Consider the following 20,563-nt stretch of genomic DNA (forward strand, 5'->3'; position numbering starts at 1 on the left):
GGTGACCCACAGCCATCTTTTTACCTGGGGACATTTACTGATCTCGGGCACTGGGCTAAGGATTGAGCTTGGCCCAGGCAGAGAGCTGCAGCTGGGGTAAAAGAAACCAGCAAAGATTCTCACGGTCACAGGGAGGAAAGTGGCAAAATTGGAGTGTCCAGGGCCTCAACCACGCGGCGGGGCCCTCAGCACCACTCCAAGACACTTGTAGGATCTCAATGCTGCTGCAGGAGGCGGCTCAGGAGCAAGCTGAGCAGCTCTGCGAGGCAGGCCTGCACTTCCCACAGCCTTTCAAAGCGGGGAGATCAAGACCTGCCAGGCTCCCAAGCTGAAATCTGAAGAGACCAATCCCCTAAACCGGGGCAAACCAGAGGAAGCCTGAACCCCATCAAACTACACACCAGTCCACCTGGGTCCATCCCCCGCTGGGTTGAGGGACCTGCCCCTCTGTCCATCCTAACTGCCTGAGGATTTTCTCCCAATACAGGCCAGGTGACTCCAATTAGAACAACTCCTGTGCAAATAACAACTGTAATTGCCAGACAAAACATAAACGCCATAATATAAACTCACTAGTCTGGGCGCAGTGGCTCATGCCTGTAATCCCAGCACTTTGGGAAGCCAAGGCAGTTGGATCACCTGAGGTCAGGAGTTCGAGACCAGCCTGGCCAACATGGTGAAACCCCATCTCTATTAAAAATACAAAAATTAGCCGGACGTGGTGGTGGGCACCTGTAATCTCAGCTACTCGGGAGGCTGAGGCGGGAGAATCGCTTGAACCGGGAGGCAGAGGTTGTAGTGAGCCGAGATCGTGCCACTACACTCCAGCTTGGGTGACAAGAACAAGACTCCATCTCTCTATATATATGTATGTGTATATATACATATATATAAAATATACATATATGTGTGTATATATATAAACGCACTGCATTCTGAGTGACCAAAACCAGACAGAGGCTGTAGGGTGTTGACAATCAGGAAAACGGAATGATCCGAAGAACCAGAGGACAGAGTTTGGGGTGACCATGGCAGCTGGAATGTGAGGAGGAAATCCCAGAAAGGAGAGAGCCATAGACAGGGATTCCCCAAAGACTGCATCAAAAACAGCTCAGATCTCTGGCAGAACTTGAGCTATGTGCACACAGGACAGATCCCAAGCAACTCACATAACCGAAGAGAGATTTACCTGCCAGCCACACAGAGGAGGCAGTGTTTACCGTTTGAGTTCAGTCAGGTTAACTGCTTGATGAAACGAAACCAAAACAGTTAATAATCTGGAGAGGAAGATAACAGAATCTCACGTCCCTACTATGTCGTGTTCACAATGCACAGGGTCAACCCTAAATCAACAGACACATCAAGAAGCAGGCAAATGTGACCGAGAATCAAGAACGAGAACGGATGGGAGCCAGGAGACAAGGGAATATATCCTTAAAGTGCTGAAAGAAAACACATGGCCAACCTAAAATTCTACACCCAGAAAAAATATCCTTCTGAGATGAAAGTGAAATAAAGACTTTTCAGACAAACAAAAGCCAGGAGAATTCATCTTTGACAGATCTGCAGTAAACGGAATATTAAAGGAAATATATCAAGGCAAGAGGAAGATGATCGCAGATGTAAACATGAACGTGTAGAAAAAAATGAAGAATACCAGAAAAAGTAAAATACGTGGGTAAATTTAATTGAATATAGACTGCTCAGAACAATACTTGTAGTACGTTATAGAGTTTAAAATACAAGTAGGCCGGACGCGGCGGCTCATGCCTGTAATCCTAGCACTTTGGGAGGACAAAGTGGGCAGATCGCCTGAGCTCAGGAGTTCGAGACCAGCCTGGGCAACGTGGCGAAACCCCATCTCTACTAAAAATACAAAAAATTAGTTGGGCATGGTGGCGCACGCCTATAATCTTAGGTCTCAGCTACTGGGGAGGCTGAGGCAGAAGAATCACTTGAACCCAGGAGGCAGAGGTTGCAGTGAGCTGAGATTGTGCCATTACACTGCAGCCTGGACAAAAGAGTGAGACCCTGTCTCAAAAAATAAATTAATTAAATAATTTAATTTAATTTAATTTAATTTAATACAAGTAAAACCACACATATAACAACCACAACAAAGGAGGTGGGGGATATCTGCAATACAAGTGTACAGCCAAGTACAAAAGACTTATGTCCAGAACATATGTAAAGAACTCCTACAAATCAATAAGAAAAGGATAGACGACTCCCCAGGAAGTGAGCAAAAGGATTTGAAGACACTTCACCAAAGAGGATAGTCCAGCGGTCAGTAAGCATGTAAGAAGATACCCCAATTTCCTTGGCTCTCATGAAAATGCAAATTAAATCACGAAGTAATATCACAACCCACAGACTGGCCAATACGAACAAGGTGAACACTTCCAGTTATCAGCAAGGCTGTGGAGTAACCAGAACCCTCACACATTGCTCGTCACGTGAAAGCCGATAGAACCACTACAGAGAAGTGCTGGATAGTAACTATTAAAGATGAACACAGGTGGACCCACTGCCAAGTTTCACCCTACAGAAATGCTTGCACCTGTTCACCAAAGACATGTACTGTGTGAGCACGTTCATGGCCACATAAAAGCCAAGAGCCAGAAGCCACTCAAACGCCCATTCGTTGTAGAAGGGATAGATGAGCGGGGGCTGCTCACCCCATGGAATGGCGCTCAGCGGTGACAATGACTGAGGTATAATCTCGTGCAACAAGGGCGACCTTGCAGACTGTATGCTGAGTGGAGGAAAACAGACACTGTGGAATCCCCTTTTAGGAAGGAGGCAAATAAGATGTAGTTATCTGGCCGGGCACAGTGGCTCACACCTGTAATCCCAGCACTTTAGGAGGCCGAAGCGGGTGGATCACCTGAGGTCAGGAGTTGCAGAGCAGTCTGGCCAACATAGTGAAACCCCGTCTCTACTAAAAATACAAAAATTAGGCCTGGTGCGGTGGCTCACACCTGTAATCCCAGCACTTTGGGAGGCCGAGGCGGGTGGATCACAAGGTCAGGAGATCGAGACCATCCTGGCTAACACAGTGAAACTCCATCTCTACTAAAAACACAAAAAATTAGCTGGGTGTGTTGGCGGGCTTCTGTAGTCCCAGCTACTCAGGAGGCTGAGGCAGGAGAATGGCGGGAACCCAGAAGGTGGAGGTTTCATGCCACTGCACTCCAGCCTGGGTGACAGAGCAAGACTCTGATCTCAATAAATAAATAAATAAATTAATTAATTAATAAACACAAAATACAAAAATTAACCGGGCATGGTGGCACATGCCTGTAATCCCAGCTACTCAAGAGGCTGAGGCAGGAGAATCACTTGAGCCTGGGAGGCGGAGGTTGCAGTGAGCCAAGATTGTGCCATTGCACTCCAGCCTGGGCAACAAGAGTGAAACTCCGTCTGAAAAAAAAAAAAAAGATACACTTATCCTGGGGGTGCTGATGGGGAGATCTGGGGGTAGAGGGGATGGTCTAATTCTGTCTGGATGTCAGTTAGAGAAGTGTGTTCAGTTTGTGAAGACAGCCCAGGCTGGGCTGGCTGTATCTTTCCATATCTCCACTATATGTCAGTGAAAAGTCAGCTAAACACAATCATTTATTTAACCAGCACATTTGGGAAGCAGAGGAAGGAGGGAACGTGGGAGGAAGCCTGAGTGGTGCTTCTCATTCCCCTACAGAATCAGTAGACCTTGATAATTGTAAAATATGTGGTTACATAAACATAATGACCCAGCCACTTAATGTTTTCCATAGTCATTTTTTTAAATCTAAGGAGATCATTAAGGAACCAGTATCTTTTGTTGTGGTAAAATATTTATCTGAAATGCAGCAACTCTTTCCATTTAAATCCAAATGAAATACAATTTGATATTTTATTTTGAAATAAAGCCTATCATCTTATCGCACTCCGCTTCTCAGCTACTCTTCCCTTCTTCAGCCCTCTTCTCTGTCTCTCTACGTAAGTACCAAGCAAGACATCTGGAACAAGGTTTAGCAATTTAATGAGGGTTATTTCTTAGTGGTTGGATTTAAAGTGACTTTTAGAGACTCTTTTTTGTACATGTTTGCATTCATTCGCGTTTTAATAACAAGCATTTTTCAAATTAATAAAGCTGTTTTGTTGTGCTCCATCACTAGCTGGGTGACCTGGAGCAAGTTTCTCACCCTTGCTGAGCCTTGGTTTTGGCAACTGTAAAATGCAGATGCTAATATTACCAAATGCATAGGTTTTTTTTAGAAAGATTAAATTAGATTATTTTTCTAAGTGGCTATACAGCACACGAGGCCCTTAATACACAGTAGCTGCTATTATTATTGCCAAACATAAATAGGGGAGAAAACAACAAAGAGACTCAGCCCTCCCTTCAGGAGGTGATAGTCTGGCAGAAAGAGGCGAGAGCAAATGCCCAGATGGAGCCTCATGAGGAGCCTACTGCCCTGGGCTGCCACAGGCATGATGGGAGGGTAAGCAGGAGCCAGAGGGCTGAAGCCTTGGAGGAACTGAGGAGTGGGCCAGAAGTGGGGGACCGCTGCACCCGCCCTGCAGACTCAGAGGGTCTGAGTCAGCGTCCTGTCCTGAGGGTGTTGCCAGGCTGGGGAGCAGGGGAGACCCTGGCCTGCTGTGCCAGCGGAGGACTCCCTACGGGGGCTGTCTGCAGGAAGGTGATGGGTTGGAAAGCCCTGCTGTCCGCAGAGACTCCAATATGAGGAATGGGTGCCTTGGACCTGGTGCTGCAGACAGTGACATGGTTTGGCTCTGTGTCCCCACCCAAATCCCCTCTCGAATGGTAATCCCCATGTGTGTAGGGAGGGACCTGGTGGAAGGTGACTGGATCAGGGAGTGGTTTCCCCCAGGCTGTTCTCCTGATAGTGAATTCTCATGAGATCTGATGGTTTAAAAGTAGCAGTTTCCCCTACACTCTCTCTCTCTCGCCACCTTGTAAAGAAGGTACTTGCTTCCCCTTCACCTTCCCCGATGATTGTAAGTTTCCTGAGGCCTCCCCAGCCATGCGGAACTGTGAGACAATGAAGCCTCTTTCCTTTATAAATTACCCAGTCTCAGGCAGTTCTTTATAGCAGTATGAAGACAGACTAATACGGACAGTATCAGCAGAGGCTTGAGTTCATCCAGTGCTATTGGAAGACTCTGATGGATGGAATACATTGAAGGCACAGCCAAGGTGTGGAGGCTCTTGAGAAGACAAAAGGTGCCCAGCACACAGGTGGAGCTCTCTCCAGAGAGGTTTGCTCAACTCCTGCAGGCAGGAAGAGCTGCCCTGTCCTATAGCCCTCTGCATGCGTCCAGGCATCTCCCACCTGCATCATTTCACCCCCTGACAGCAAGCACCTTGGGGTGGGGTTGTCAGATAAAATACAGAACTCCCAGGTCAATCTGAATTTCAGATAAACAACAAATAAATTTCAGTACAAGAGTGTCTCATACAATATTTGGGACATGCTGGTGCCAAATATTGCATAGGACATTATATTAGCCCGTTCTCACATTGCTATAAAGAACTACCTGAGGCCGGGTGCAGTGGCTCGCACCTGTAATCCCAGCACTTTGGGAGGCCAAGGTGGGCAGACCACCTGAGGTCAGGATTTCGAGACCAGCCTGACCAATATAATGAAACCCCATCTCTACTAAAAATACAAAAATTAGCCAGGCATGGTGGCAGATACCTGTAATCCCAGCTACTGGAGAGGCTGAGACAGAAGAATCGCTTAAACCCGAGAGGCGGAGGTTGCAGTGAGAGAAGATTGTACCATTGCATTCCAGCCTGATCAACAAGAGCTAAACTCCATCTCAAAAAAAAAAAAAAAAAAACAACTACCTGAGACTGGGTAATTTATTTATTTTTTATTTTTTATTTATTTATTTTTTTTTTTTTTTGAGACCGAGTCTCACTCCGTTGCCCAGGCTGGAGTGCAGTGGCTGGATCTCAGCTCACTGCAAGCTCCGCCTCCCGGATTTACGCCATTCTCCTGCCTCAGCCTCCTGAGTAGCTGGGACTACAGGCGCCCGCCACCACACCCAGCTAGTTTTTTGTATTTTTTTTAGTAGAGACGGAGTTTCACCGTGTTAGCCAGGATGGTCTCCATCTCTTGACCTCGTGATCTGCCCATCTCAGCCTCCCAAAGTGCTGGGATTACAGGCTTGAGCCACCTCACCCGGCCAAGACTGAGTAATTTATAAAGAAGAGAGGTTTAATTGACTCGTGGTTCTGCAGGCTATACAAGAAGCACAGCTGGGGAGGACTCAGGAAACTTACAGTCATGTTGGAGCAGGCGGAAGAGAGCAAAGGGGAGGTGCTACCCACTTTTAAACAACCAGATCTCCTGAGAACTCACTATCAGGAGAACAGCAAAGGGGAAATCGCATCCATCATCCAGTCACCTCCCACCAGGCCGCTCCTCCAAGGCTGCAGATTACAATTTGACATGAAATTTGAGTAAGGACACAAATCCAAACCTTATCAGACATACTTATCCTAAATCTGTATTCATTGTTTATCTGAAATTCAAATTTACCTCCATGCCCTGTATCTTTATTTACTAAAGCTACAACCCACTTGGGTGATGCTGTGCCCTTGCTTACCTGGTACCAGCACTGCCAATCCTGTGCCCAGCACATAGCAGGCTTTCAATTAATGTTGAATAGATGTGGGGTGGGTGGATGGGGGATAGATGGATGGTGGGTGAATGGGTGGATGAATTGACGGTGGCTGGATGGGTGGATGGATGAATAGATGGATGGATTGGATGGGTGGATGTGTGGGTAGGTGGTTAGATGGACGGATAGTGGTGGGTGAATGGATGAATAGATGGATGGATGGACAGATGGATAATGGGGGTGGGTGGGTTGGTGGGTGAATAGGTGATGGATGGGTGGATCGGTGGATGGGTGAGCAGATGGATGAGTGGATGGATGGATGGATGGATGGATGGATGGATGGATGGATGTAGCAGGTTGGCTGGGTGGGTGGAAGAGTAGACAGATTGGTGGATAGATGGGTGGATGCCTGGATGGGTAGGTGAATGAATGGGATTTGGACTATGTAAGAGGTTTTAACACTAAGCAGCCTTACGTGCCCCATGACGGGGCCAGGATGGGAGTAAGTGAAGTGCCTGCTGATGGGAAAACTCCCGGCTCTGACACCTCTTATCTCCTCTGGGACTCTCCTGCTCAGATTCTGAATCTGTAAAATGGGAATGTCCAGCAAGAGGAAGCCCCATGTGCTGCCACACAAGTTATATGTCCCTGACCTGGGTGCCTTGCTGGGGTGGTGGGGGGTGACTTGCCTGCAGACTTCAAAGCCCTGCCTGCCTGCCAGGATCCTTGACTTCCCAGCACCAATCAGACATCACGCAAAAGTGACCTCTCCACTCCCAGCACCAAGGAGTTGCCTTTGGACCCTGACCATCCTGATGGCCAGGCCAGGCTGGCCAGCACCTCCCCAGCAGCCCTTCGGAGGCCTCCACAGCCCTGTGTCCAGTCTGACACAAGTGTGGCAGGTGGTCATGAGCACCGTGCCCTTCCAGCAAGGCCACTGTGGGCAAGGGCCTCAGTGGGCAAGGGCCTGTGGGCAAGAGCCTCAGGTAGGCAGGTCCGAAGCACCTGCAGACCCCGCACTTAGAAGCTACCACCCCGTTTTTTGAACCTTGTGTTTTAGAAAGGGTCTTCCATTCGTAGCATCTCCCTCTCCCCAGTCCTCCTCCCAGAGACTGTTTAAGGGTGGGCCTGGGAGCCCCAGTGTTCCCAGGGTTATTCCTAGGGGTAGACGTCTCATAAACAATGTTGTCCCTCCTCCCAGGGCCCCAGGGCAAGGAGCAGCCAGCCTGGACCTGCAGCCATTGTGGCCCCAGCCCGGGGGAGGGGACAGCACAATCAGGGTGAAGTGGAGTCAGAGGCGGGTGTTGTGGGGGGGGTGCGGGGACAGCTGGCCTGGCCTGGCCACCTTCCCTGCCTCCTGTGACATCAGCCCATCAATTCCCTCCCTCTTTTGCCCTCACTAGGTTGTGTCTCTGGCCCTTGCAGCCACAAGGTTCCTGACTCCTGTGTCCTTATGAAGAGCCACACACAGCAGCCGGGGGACTGCCCTGCCAGAACCAGCCCAGGATTCCTGCTGGATTCCGTGTGTCAGGACCACCCATTCTAGTAGAAGAGCAGAAAGCCCAGAGGGGCAAATCACATGCCTAGGAAGCAAAGAGGGATCCCTGGCCCAGGGCCGCCTGCGGGGTGAGAGGGCTGAGGCTGGGGTCTGCTGTTACTAGAGCTGAAACCTATGGACCTACCCAGCTCCCGTTTTTGCCACTGGGGAGACCCACGGGGAGGACCTGGGGGGACCGTCAGCCTTGGGTGTTGGTTGCCACATCTGCACGTGACGGGAGAAACATGTCATTCCAGGAGGACAGGAGGGCAGAGCAGCTAAGGGGGGCTGCCCAGACATAGGGGCATCCCGGGTATCCACCCCTGTCCTTTGGAGGCAAGAGAAGGGGCTACACCCCTGGGTTTGACAGGCAGCAGCCACCTTCCAGAGGGAGAGCTGGCGGGGCCTTACCATACCCCCTTCAGAGTAGCCCCCTCCCCCCACCACTGCCCTGGACTCTGCAGCCAGCAGGCTGGAGGTTCCTAACGCTATGGGGGACAGAAGGCTGTGGCTGGCTGAGGACTTTGTGTCAAGTTCCCACTGCCTCTGGGGACTGGGGACAGCCAGGCCACACACGGGGGCAGTGGGACTTAGCACCTGAGCCTGCTGAGCTCCGGAGAGCCCTGGAGGTTCTTGGTTCCCCGAGGTGGGGCAGGGAGGAGGGAGTCCCTGGTGTGGCCTGGTTCTGCTAGGCGGATCACTGAACACCCCCTTCCCTGATGAAGAGGCGAGAGCTGCTTCGGGAAGAACCATTTGCCCTCACCCCATTCGGTCTGGGACAGGCAGGGCACTGGCCTGCCGGATGCCCCCACCCCTGTGCCTGCAGCCCTGCTCTTCGCCCGGCTCCCTTACTCCACTTCTTTCCACCTCCTCCCCTTCCTCCTCCTCCCAAGGAGGAGGCAGATGGTGGTGGAAACTCTGCTTCCTTCATTTTCCGGAGCGTGACTCAGCACCGCAGCTGCCGCCTCAGCCCCCACACAGCAGCACGAAGCCTGCCCTCCCCTACAGTGGAGCCCGGGGGCTCCCCAGAGCACCCCTCCTGCAATCCATCTGGACAACGCAGGGCTGCGGGCTGCCGAGCCACCTTCCCCGGCCCCCAGCCCAGCGGACCCCTCATAGGCAGCTAATTTCCCGCGCGACGGCAGAGGGCGGAGTGCAGGCAGGTGGGCGGGGCTGCAGTTCCAAATCTCAGGGACACACAGAGGCAACCACAGGGCTTCTTAGCTTCTGGGTGGCCACCCTGCCCAGGAGACTGGGCTGAGCGAAGGGGAGGGGAAGGCCTAGGTGGGACCCCAAGAAAGGACCCATCAGAAAACACAAGGAGGTAGGAAAATAAGAGAAATTTCCAGAAGCAAGAGGCTTGGCCCATGCGGAATGCCACAGAGCCAGGCCTCAACCCACCAGGGAATCTCTGAGGACACTGACAGCAGCCCACCAACATGGCCCCAGGTCCTGCTCTGAGCTCCGGTCGGCCCTCCTCCTCCCTGTATCAGAGCCTCCCCTGGGAGGCCCAGAGATCCTTTCAGCTCCTTCTCTCGGACAAACGAACCCTCCGGGCTGGGAGCCCCTGGTGGCTCCTCCCACTCCCCCCACTCGGCTCCCTCTCTCTGCCTCGCTCCCTTTGCGGTAGGCTTGGCCCAGGAGAGTCCTGGCACCCCCAGCTGCTCTGTAAGCCCCTGGGGGTGGCCGACGGGGGTCGGCTCCCCACTCTTGCCTGGCCGTAATCCCGGAGCTGTGCCTCGGGATGTGGGCACACAATTGTGCACACGCACATCATCTCGGCAACTGGGGTCTCCTGACAGTCCCCTTCCCAACCCCCAAAACAAGACCTGCCAGTGCCCCCACCCCTTCTTCTCCCTTCTATCCCCCTCCCCACAGCCCTAGGTACAGCTGCAGAAACTGAGGCTCAAAGGGGTCAAGTCCCTTCACTCTACATGGTAGAGCTTGGGTGGTCAGAGACCCCAGACCCCAGTTGAAGGCTCCTGCCCTGACATGGGAAGCCCTTCCTGTGGAGCCTGAGCAGGTGCCCAGGACCAGACGGGCCAGCCCAGGTGGGAGGCTTCCTGCCAGGAGGCCCTAAGGGTGACCTAGCCAGGGACACCAGTGCTCACAGGTCCGGTTGGTCCCAGCCCCAGTTCACCCTCTGTTTGCTAGCAGTGGCCCCTCTCCTCTCCCCCAGGACTCCCAACAGCTCTGCACAGAGGCCTCATCCCCACCCAGCTGGGCAGACTCCGACCTTGCCACTGGGTTCCTTCCCAGTCTCCAGCCACTCCCCTCTTGCAGCTTCAGTTTCTGCATCTACAGGTTGGGAGTAATGAGATTCCCCAGCCGGCCCGCTGGGAGGGCTGGGCATCCTGGGGGAGAAGGGGAAGGAAATGCCAGGAGCTGGGTGGAGCCAGGTCAGGGAGGCATGGGCCCAGCCCTAGCCCCAGCAGCCACTCTGTGGGCCCAAGCCAGCCCCGGGCCCTGGGCTTGTCCATCTGTAAGCAGGGTGATGGCACTGCTGGGCGAAGTGGCTGAGGGTGGGCCCAGCCCAGCTGCCCTCCCTAGGTGCCCATCAGGCCCAGCACTGGGGCAGGGCACCCGGCCCAAACCACATGAATGGGGAAAAACCTCCAGCTGGGCTGCCCCGACAGGGATGGAGGCAAACAGGGCTCCCAGGATTCCAGGGCCAGCACAGCTCTGTGGCTCCCATAGTATCAACTCCAGGCCCCAAAAAGGACTGCAGGGGACCAGGCTGCTCCTGGGAGATCCCAGATGTCCTGGCTCTTCTCTAGGGGATCTCGGGCTGAACAGAGGACTGAGGCCCCAGAGGAAGGCAACACAGGGTCAAGACAGGCTCCTGAGGGTCCCCAATCATTTGTAAATTACCTCTGCCCTCTGCAAAGAGTGAATGCTGATTCCCCAGCCTCTACCCAAATATATGCACTCTCTCAGGTTCACGCTTACGCATCCCCTTACCATTCGGCAGATCCCACCGGCTCTGCCCCAGCTCACTCCCTCCGCCTGGCCGTACCATCCTCTGCCGCTCACCACGGGGGACCCTCCAATCCACTCCCGTGAATCAGGGTCCCCAAGCTGCACTCGAGGCCTCTGTCACCTTTCCTTGCTTGTGGAACAAACCCACCCTCCTTCTTCTGACTCTCACTCCTCCCACCTCAGTGTGTGCAGAGGAGCCTTCCCTGCACACAGTTGAAGCGGCCCTGTGGCCCCTACCCTGGACTTTGGCCAGGCCATTGACCAGGCTGCTGCCTCTCACCCATGCCTTGGCATCTGGGTCATTTTTATTGTTGGTAGTTTGGCCTGGCTTGTGGGCTTCACACACACCTCCCATCCAGCAGCCCTAGGAGGTGGGACTGTTATCACCACCCCATCTCAGCAGACAGCACTGTAGCAGAACGAGCCACAGACCAAACTCCTCAGACACCGAGTTAAAGAAGGAAGGGGTTTATTTGGCCGGGGGCATCGGCAAGACTTCTGTCTCAAGAGCCGAGCTCCCCGAGTGAGCAATTCCTGTCCCTTTTAAGGGCTCACAACTCTAAGGGGGTGCCTGTGAGGGGGTTGTGATTGATTGAGCAAGTAGGGGGTACGTGACTGGGGGCTGCATGCACCGGTAATTAGATCGGAACAAAACAAGATCGGGATGTTCACAGTGCATTCCTATACAATGTCTGTAATCTATAGACAACAGAACCAATTAGGCCAGGGGTCGATCTTTAACTACCAGGCCCAGGGTGCAGCGCCGGGCTGTCTGCCTGTGGATTTCACTTCTGCCTTTTAGTTTTTACTTCTTCTTTCTTTGGAGGCAGAAATTGGGCATAAGGTGATACGAGGGATGGCCTCCTCCCTTAGCACAAGCAGCAGAGCCAGGGCCCAGACCGGCCCAGCCACAGTACCCTCCCGCTGTACCACGGGACTGCGCTGTTCACAGGGCCACTCCTGGCCTCTGAGGAGTCCCTCCAGGTAGGCCAGGCCAGGCCTGTGCTTTGGAATGCAGCCCACGCAGGGCTCCCTGCTGCTCAGGGCAGGGCGGTGGTCCAACAGCTCCCACCCCCCAGGGCCTATGCACCCGCAATGCCCAACCTGCCCAGAACCCCCAGGTCCAGGAACCACCACTAGGAGGTTGGCAATGACTCAGGCCTTGAGTCAGCAGCATCAGATGAGGACGCAGCCAGCCCTCTGCCAGCATAAGGGAGCTCCAGAAAGCCCCGAGCTCTGCTAGCTGGGCTCGCGGGGACCCCTGGCTGGAAACGAATCAGGTTCATCAGCGCCCAGGAGCCACCTCCCAGGGAAAATTCACGCGCACACGCACACGCACACACGCACACGCACACGCGTGCACACAGAGGAGGCCTGACATCAGGGTGGGTGGGGCTGACTAACACCAACCCAGAGAAGAGAAACCAGAGATGGTGGGGCGCAGTGGGCAGTGAGGTGGGGTCTCAGCTGGAGGGGCTCACTCAGACTGTGGAGCACCCATGTGCCTCCTAAACAGAAACTCCACACAGGCCAAGGAAACAGAGCTACCAGCTGACTCACTCTCCCGGCAAACACCAGCTCCTCCCCGAGCCAGGCCCTGGAAGAGAAGTCGACATCACGAGCTACCATCTGGGGGGTGGCACCAGGCTGCGAAGGATCCACAGACTGGCACATGCAGGAGGAAATGGGACGGGGGAGGGGTAAGGCCCCCAACAAGCAGGAGCAGGGAAGGGCCCTCCCAGCGCCCCACTGTAACGGGGCCTCATCAATGTCCTGTGCTCACTGAATATAGCACTGCCAATGAAAGGTGAAAGAGGAACAAGAACATTCTCCTGGACGCCACCCACAGAAAGCCGTGTGCAGGCTTGGCCCTCACCTTGGGGACCTTGGACACAGAGCTGGTTGTGTCACATCTGGAGGCCTGATGTAGAAGGCACTCGGCTAAGCCCTAGTTACTGGCACTCGGGCACCTGCGCCCCCTCTCAGCAAACTCCATGTCTCATGAAATTAGGACTAGATTTCCACTTTATTTTGAAAATATGGCCAAGGTAAGAGGTCAGGAACGACAAGGCCAAGCTGGGGTAGCCAAGAAAGCGGAGGAGACACGGGGGCGGAGGAGTGGCTGCAAGCGTCTAAGTGCAGGAGGCACAGACACCGAAGGCCCCGGACACCGGAGGGCAGCATGCTGGTGCGGAGCAGGGACAACCTGGGGTTCACTCTAAGGCACCCCTGGAGAGGCAGGGTGGGTGGGGCAGGTGAGGATGGGGGTTGGAGCCCATGACATCCCCTCGGTTGCTCAGCATGGCTGACGCCTGGCCACACTGGGCCTGGAACTCAAAGTCTAACTGGGGAGCCAGGCAGGGAGCCAGACAGGAAACCAGATGCATGCAAGTGGAGATTCCAGGCTGAGGCGCTGTGGGAAGGAGGGAAGCTGTCACTCTCCCAAGGCGGAAAGTGGGAGGGGCTGGGAGTTTCCAGGGAGGGGAGGAGGGCCTGGAGGAGTTCCCTGGGGTGGGGGTCCCAGAAGAGCCAGCAGCCTGTGCAGTGGCATGGGAAAGATCCCAGTGCCTGGAGAGGAATTGGCACAGCCTGTGTATGTGGAGTTAGATGGGGTTTGGGGTTTGGGGTTATTTTTAACCCGTAAGTCTCCCCATTATTCTACAGGAGAAAGGGAATGCGTGCTGGGTGCTCAGGAAGATGCGGACAGGAGGCAGCAGTGTGGGGAGGGACAGGGAGGGCCTGGGGGCTGGGTCACAGCCTTGCCCAGGGGCTTTAGGAGGGAAGCGCTGGCTTTCCCACCTCCCCTCTGGAATCTATCCCGTCATCCTGGAAGAGCTCAGGAGCAAATAGATTCCGTTCCATTAAAAAAGCATGGTGCCTGGGGCTAAGCAAAGCTGAGACTGGCAGATAAGGTGCCCCAGATGAGCAGTGGGGCGTGCAGCAGGCCCAGGAGGCAGGAGCGCAGCAGGGAGCAGGGACAGTCATCCGGCCTTCGGGATGGGCAGCACCCCTGGAGGAACGGGGAAGCCAGAGCGGGATGCCTGGCCTGCAGGCCAGGTGAGGGGAGAACGCAGGCCAGAATCCAGCCATAACCTAGCAGCAGGTCCCATCAAGGTGAGAAGAAAGTCTGATCTACTCCCAAGCTAGCAGTGAAACTAGGAGGTTCTGTAAGAACTGGGGAATTATTTACCCTAACTCAGGAATGCTGACTGTGAAACCAAGCCCTCACCTAGGGGAAGGGCCACCCCAGCAGTGGCCACTCCTGAAATCCTCACCTCCCTCCTGGACAAGTCTAGCCTCCAGGATGGAAGAAAGTCAGCCAACCCTAGGATTATCGTGTCTGGGTTGAACTGAGGAGTCATCTGTGCGTTCAACCTGTGCTAATGGCTGGGGCCTCCACAATGTTGGGTGTGCCTGGGATAACTCAGAGTAACGCGGTCAGACGGCACTCAGGGCCGGGCTGGAAGGGTGCTGCCCTTCCCTGGGCCTCAGCGTCCTCTGTAAAGTGGGGGTCCCCGTGCCCACCCACACGGCAGTGAGGATGGAAGGAGGCCCGGCGTGCTGAGCCCTGGCACTTGCAGCTGGCACCTGGACATGTAGGGAACGTGCTTCCGTGGTTATTATCGTTGCTGTTACAGATCCGTCCACGTGTGGCTGACTCAGAGCTGTGACATTAAGGGAAAATAAAGGAAATGGTTGAGCTGCCTTTTCAGACAACACTGGAATTTTAGAAGAACTCAAGAATCAGTATACTGAAAGGTTTGTGCTGTGAAGTCGCTGCTTGTGAAGCATGTGTGCATCCCAAGTGCTGACAAGGACAATGGAAGACACGTCATTCATAAGCTCCTTTAAAAAGCCAGAGAGGCCCCTCGAAAGGGACTGGTAGATGAATAAGATTGGTAAAATAAACCCAAACATTTGGGGGGGAAAAGGTGATTTTATTATTTTTTATTTTACTTTATTTTATTTTGTGAGACAAGGTATCGCTCTGTCACCCAGGCTGGAGTGCAGTGGCATGATCTTGGCTCACTGCAGCCCCGGCTTCCCAGGTTCAAGCGATCTTCGTGCCTCAGCCTCCCAAGTAGCTAGGACTACAGACACACGCCATGAAGCCTGGCTAATTTTCATACTTTTTATAGAGACAGGGTTTCCCCATGTTGGCCAGGCTGGTCTTGAACCCCTGGGCTCAAGCAGTCCACCCTCCTCGGCCTCCCAAAGTGCTGGGATTACAGGCGCGAGCCACCGTGCCTGGCAAAAATGAGATTTTAAATGTGCTACTTTAATAAACTGAGTATTAATGTTGAAAACCCAGGCTGGGCGCGGTGGCTCAAGCCTGTAATCCCAGCACTTTGGGAGGCCGAGACGGGCGGATCACGAGGTCAGGAGATCGAGACCATCCTGGCTAATATGGTGAAACCCCATCTCTACTAAAAATACAAAAAAACTAGCCGGGCGAGGTGGTGGGCGCCTGTAGTCCCAGCTACTCGGGAGGCTGAGGCAGGAGAATGGCGTGAACCCGGGAGGCGGAGCTTGCAGTGAGCTGAGATCCGGCCACTGCACTCCAGCCTGGGTGACAGAGCGAGACTCCGTCTCAAAAAAAAAAAAAAAAAAAAAAAATGTTGAAAACCCAAGGAGCAGCAAAGGTCCTCAAAGACAAAGACACAGAGACCTGGGGGAGGGGTCTGCAGGTGGCTGCAATGGGGGAGGGGAGAGGCGGAGGGGAGGAGAGGCCCTGGGGAGGCAGTACAAACTGGTTTACAGACTGACCCTCCGTGGCTTCTCAGTGACCCATCCAAAATAAATCCCAAGCATGCATCCTCCTACGTGCCCCAGCCCGGGGCTGCCACTCCCTGCCTCCCACCGTCCACTCCAAGAACCTGGCTTCCCTTGGTGCCTGGGGCCCCCACCGGGGGTGTCAAAGCAGAAGGCTGGCATCAGTGACCAGCACACCTGAAGGCCCTGGAGCCTTGGGACAGGGAGGGAGGTGTTCAGGGAGAGATGGGAGGGTGGAGGGGAGAGTGAAGGAGGAGGGAGAAGGCCCGCAGGGGAGGACAGAGAGTCACAGCCCACAGCTGTGTCTTCATTCCAGTCATCATTCCATTCATAAATACTTCTGAAACCTGCCCCCACTCCCCACCCCACACACACACACACACACGCACATACACACACACGTGCGCACACACGCACACATGCACACACGCGCACACACACGCACACACATGCAGACACACACGCACGCACACGCACATACACGCACACACACACACACGCACACGCAAACACACGCGCGCACGCACACACGCGCGCACACACATGCACACGCACACACACATGCACACGCATACGCACACACACACACGCACACACACGTGCGCGCACACACACACATACACCTACGCACACACACACGCATGCACACACACGCGCACACGCACAAGCACATACACGCGCGCACACGCACACACACGTGCACGCACACACGCACACACATGCACACACATGCACACGCATGCGCTCACACACGCACGCACACGCGCGCACACACGTGCGTGCACACACACACATACACCTACGCACACACACATGCATGCACACACACGCACACACACACGCACATACACACATGCGCACACACACACAAGCGTGCGCACACACACGCACACGCACACACACGCACACGTGCGTGCGCGCACACACACACACACACACATACGCATTACCTCTGGAGACTTTGGAGACCTACAAAGTCTTGGCACTATGTCTCTTCCAAACACAGTCCAGTAGCCAAAAATCACCTGCAAGTTATTCTAGACTTTATTTCCTTCCTTCCAAGATCATCAGGCAGGATCCAGTTCATCAGGCTACAGGCCTTGTCCTGAGCCCTCTCCCCCTCTCCCCTTCTCTGCTGCCCCATCCCTGCCTCTTCTGAGTCTACAGGGTTCAAGGCCAGGAGCAGAGCAGGTCAGAACACAGCTACACGCAGGCGCGCAGACTATGGGTTGGGGTGTGGGTGGGTCTCAGGCACTTCCCTGCTCTCGAAGGAGCACCTCCAGGGAGCCCATCTGGTGCTCTCTCCAGCCCCTCAAATTCCCAACACCAGGGTTGCAAGGCCCAGTATCTTTTCACCTCATTAGCTGGAGAACCGCTTCTTTAAGCAAAAGATGGCACGGACCCCCAACATAAGACAGTTCAAAGCTGAGCAGCTCTCCCCATCATGCAAGTAACCTGCGTGCCGCCACGGGGAACAGCACACATCCTACCTGGACTCCCACCGGACAACTGAGGCAACCGAGAAGGAGGCTGGGGAGGGGAGGGACAGCTTGAGGGCTCACTGGAGGTCAGCAGGGAGGTGGACTGCATCACCCAATGGCCAGCACTGGCTCAGCCTGCTCAGTGAGGTGCCCGAAGGAGGCCCACCAGCTCTGCCAGCACCCTGCCTCTGCACCTCAGTTTTCAGCGGATGGGTTTGTGCAATGAAATACTTCACAGAAATCAAGAAACATGAGTGAACAATGGACACCACCGCACGGATGAGTCTCGGAGAGTGTGGAGCAAAAGAAGCCAGACGCAAAGGTTGACATTTACATGCAATGCTAGAACGATGAATCTATGATGGCAGAGATGAGAAAAGCAGTTAGCTTTGGCAGGTGCCCACGGAGGAGGCTATGCAGTGGAACTTTCTGGGTCCTGGAGGTGTTGCATAGTTAGATATGGGTGGTGGTAGTTACATGGGTTTCTATGAATGTAAAAACTCTTGGTGTGGTAGACCCAAGCTCTGGGCACCTCATGCATGCCATGCAGCAGCTCGATCTGTGACAGCCAGTCCTGTGTTCCAGGGTGTGGCTGCAAGCACTGACTCAGTGAATGCCGAACCTCTGCTCCTAAGGGAAATAGAGGGCCAGGTTCCTATGAGCCTCTGCTCCAGCCTTTTCAGCAACCAATCAGTACACGATAGAGTTATTTATGTGTTTCTCTTAATATACGTCACTAAACTCCCAGCCAAGAGCACTACAACTCGTGCCTGTTCAGAGCCTGTCCAACACACATATTTTCTCCATAGGACGCATCACCTCAAAAGCAAGTATTGATCTTATTTTATTTCATTTTCAAGAGATGCAGACTGTTCTTAAGCAAGTACTGATTTTAGGTTTACAAATACATTTTAGCGAGTAGGCAAATTTCCAAGTACAGAATCTGCAAATAATGAGATTCTATTGTATGTGTGTGCAATATTCAAATGAAGAGGACAGAGCTTCCTGCCTGACACAAGCCCCTGACTGACCACCCCACCCACCATCCCATCTAAGAGCAGCAGCCTGGTCCTACCTCCTGCCTCCCCTCCTCAGACCAGGGATAAGCCCTGACCAATGTCTACATCCTGCAGCCAGACACAGACAGGCTGACTCTGGTGCTCTTGGAGTTTGAACTGAGAAATGCAGGAGAAGCTTGCAAAATACTGAGAGCCTCCACAGAGGGCTGCTGAAGCCCCAGCAGGCAAAGCTGCCAGCTACAGAGCAAAAAGCTGAGGGAGGGGTAGGGGAGGAAGGACCTGGCTGGAGGTGACTGGGGATGGTCGTGTCCTTGTCAGCAAGCACAGAGCAGAACAGCTGCCCAAGGTGCCACAGCTGGACAGGTGGGTGGGTGGATGGGTGGATGAAAGGGTGGGTGGTGGGTGGATGGTTGGATGAATGGGTGGGTAGGTGGGGGGATGGGTGGATGAGTGGATGATGGGTGGGTAGGTGGATGGGTGGATGGGTAGGTGGATGGATGTGTGGGTGGATAGGTGGGTGGGTAGATGGATGAATGGATGGGCAGATGGATGGATAAGGGTGGGCGGATGGGTGGATGAATGGGTCAGCAGGTAGGTGAATGGGTGGATGAGTAGATGATGGGTGGGTAGATGGATGGGTAAGTGGATGATGGGTGGATGGATGGGTGGGTGGGTGGATGGATGAATGAATGGGCAGATGGATGGATGAGGGTGGGTGGATAAGTAGATGAATGGGTGGGTAGGTGGGTGGATGGATGGGTAGGTGGATGGATGGGGGGTGGGTAGATGGGGGGGTGGGTAGGTGGGTGGGTGGATGGATGAATGGATGGGCAGATGGATGGATGAGGGTAGGTGGATGAGTGCATGATGGGTGGGTAAGTGGATGGATGGATGGGTAGGTGGATGGATGGGTGGGTGGGTAGGTGGGTGGGTGGATAGATGAATGGATGGGCAGATGGATTAGGGTGGGTGGATGGGTGGATGAATCAGTGGGTAGGTGGATAGCTATGTGGATAGATGGGTGGATGAATGGATGATGGGTAGGTGGATGGATGGTTGGGTTGGTAGATGGATGAAGGGATGGGCAGATGGATGGATGAATGGAGGATGGGTGGGTAGGTGGATGGGTGGATGGGTAGGTGGATGGATGTGTGAGTGGATAGGTGGGTGGGTGGGTGGATAGATGAATGGATGGGCAGATGGATGGATATAGGTGGGTAGACGAATGGGTGGGTAGGTGGGTGGATGGGTGGATGAGTGGATTAAGGGTGAGTAGGTGGATGAGTAGGTGGATGGATGAGTGGATTAAGGGTGAGTAGGTGGATGGGTAGGTGGACAGATGAGTGGATGGAGAGATGGGTGGGTGGAAGGATGAATGGATGCAAAGACGGATGGATGAGGTGGGTGGATGGGTGGATGGATGGGTGGGTACGTAGGTGAATGGGTAGATGAGTGGATGATGGGTGGGTAGGTGGATGGGTGGATGGGTAAATGGATGGTGGGTGGATGGATGAATGGATGAGCAGATGGATGGATAAGAGTGGGTGGATGGGCCAGGCGCGGTGGCTCACGCCTGTAATCCCAGCACTTTGGGAGGCTGAGGCGGGCGGATCACGAGGTCAGGAAATCAAGCCCATCCTAGCTAACATGGTGAAACTCCATCTCTACTAAAAATACAAAAAGTTAGCTGGGCGTGGTGGCGGGCGCCTGTAGTCCCAGCTACTCAGGAGGCTGAGGCAGGAGAATGGCGTGAACCTGGGAGGCGGAGCTTGCAGTGAGCCGAGATCGTGCCACTGCACTCCAGCCTGGGCGACAGAGCGAGACTCTGTCTCAAAAAAAAAAAAAAAAAAAAAGAGTGGGTGGATGGGTGGATGAATGGGTGGGTAGGTGGATGGGTAGGGGGATGAATGACTGGATAGACAGATGGGTGGGTGGATGGATGAATGGATGGGCAGTGGATGGATAAGGGTGGGTGGATGAATAGGTGGGTGGGTGGATGAATAGGTGGGTGGGTAGGTAGGTGAATGGGTAGATGACTGAATGATGGGTGGGCTGGTAGATAGGTGGATGATGGGTGGATGGATGAGTGGATGGATGGGAGGGTGGGTGGACGGATGAATGGACAGGCAGATGGATGG

General features: G+C 53.9%; 1 long non-coding RNA gene across 4 annotated transcripts in view; it reads right to left on the minus strand.

Annotated features, from left to right (window-relative positions):
• LOC102140310 (uncharacterized) overlaps nucleotides 1-11,340 on the minus strand; it is a 29,790-nt gene extending 18,450 nt beyond the window's left edge. For 2 of the 4 annotated variants that reach the window (XR_279580.4, XR_010576968.1), the window contains exon 1: nucleotides 11,135-11,340. This is a non-coding gene — a long non-coding RNA (uncharacterized lncRNA). Of the gene's footprint in view, nucleotides 1-10,409; nucleotides 10,530-11,134 lie in introns of those variants that run through there. The other 2 variants (XR_012416182.1, XR_010576967.1) reach the window with 1 other exon arrangement.
• Between the last annotated feature and the right edge of the window lie 9,223 nt (nucleotides 11,341-20,563).

The sequence above is a fragment of the Macaca fascicularis genome, chromosome 7 (assembly GCF_037993035.2).
Source record: "Macaca fascicularis isolate 582-1 chromosome 7, T2T-MFA8v1.1".
In the NCBI taxonomy this organism is placed as follows: domain Eukaryota; kingdom Metazoa; phylum Chordata; class Mammalia; order Primates; family Cercopithecidae; genus Macaca; species Macaca fascicularis.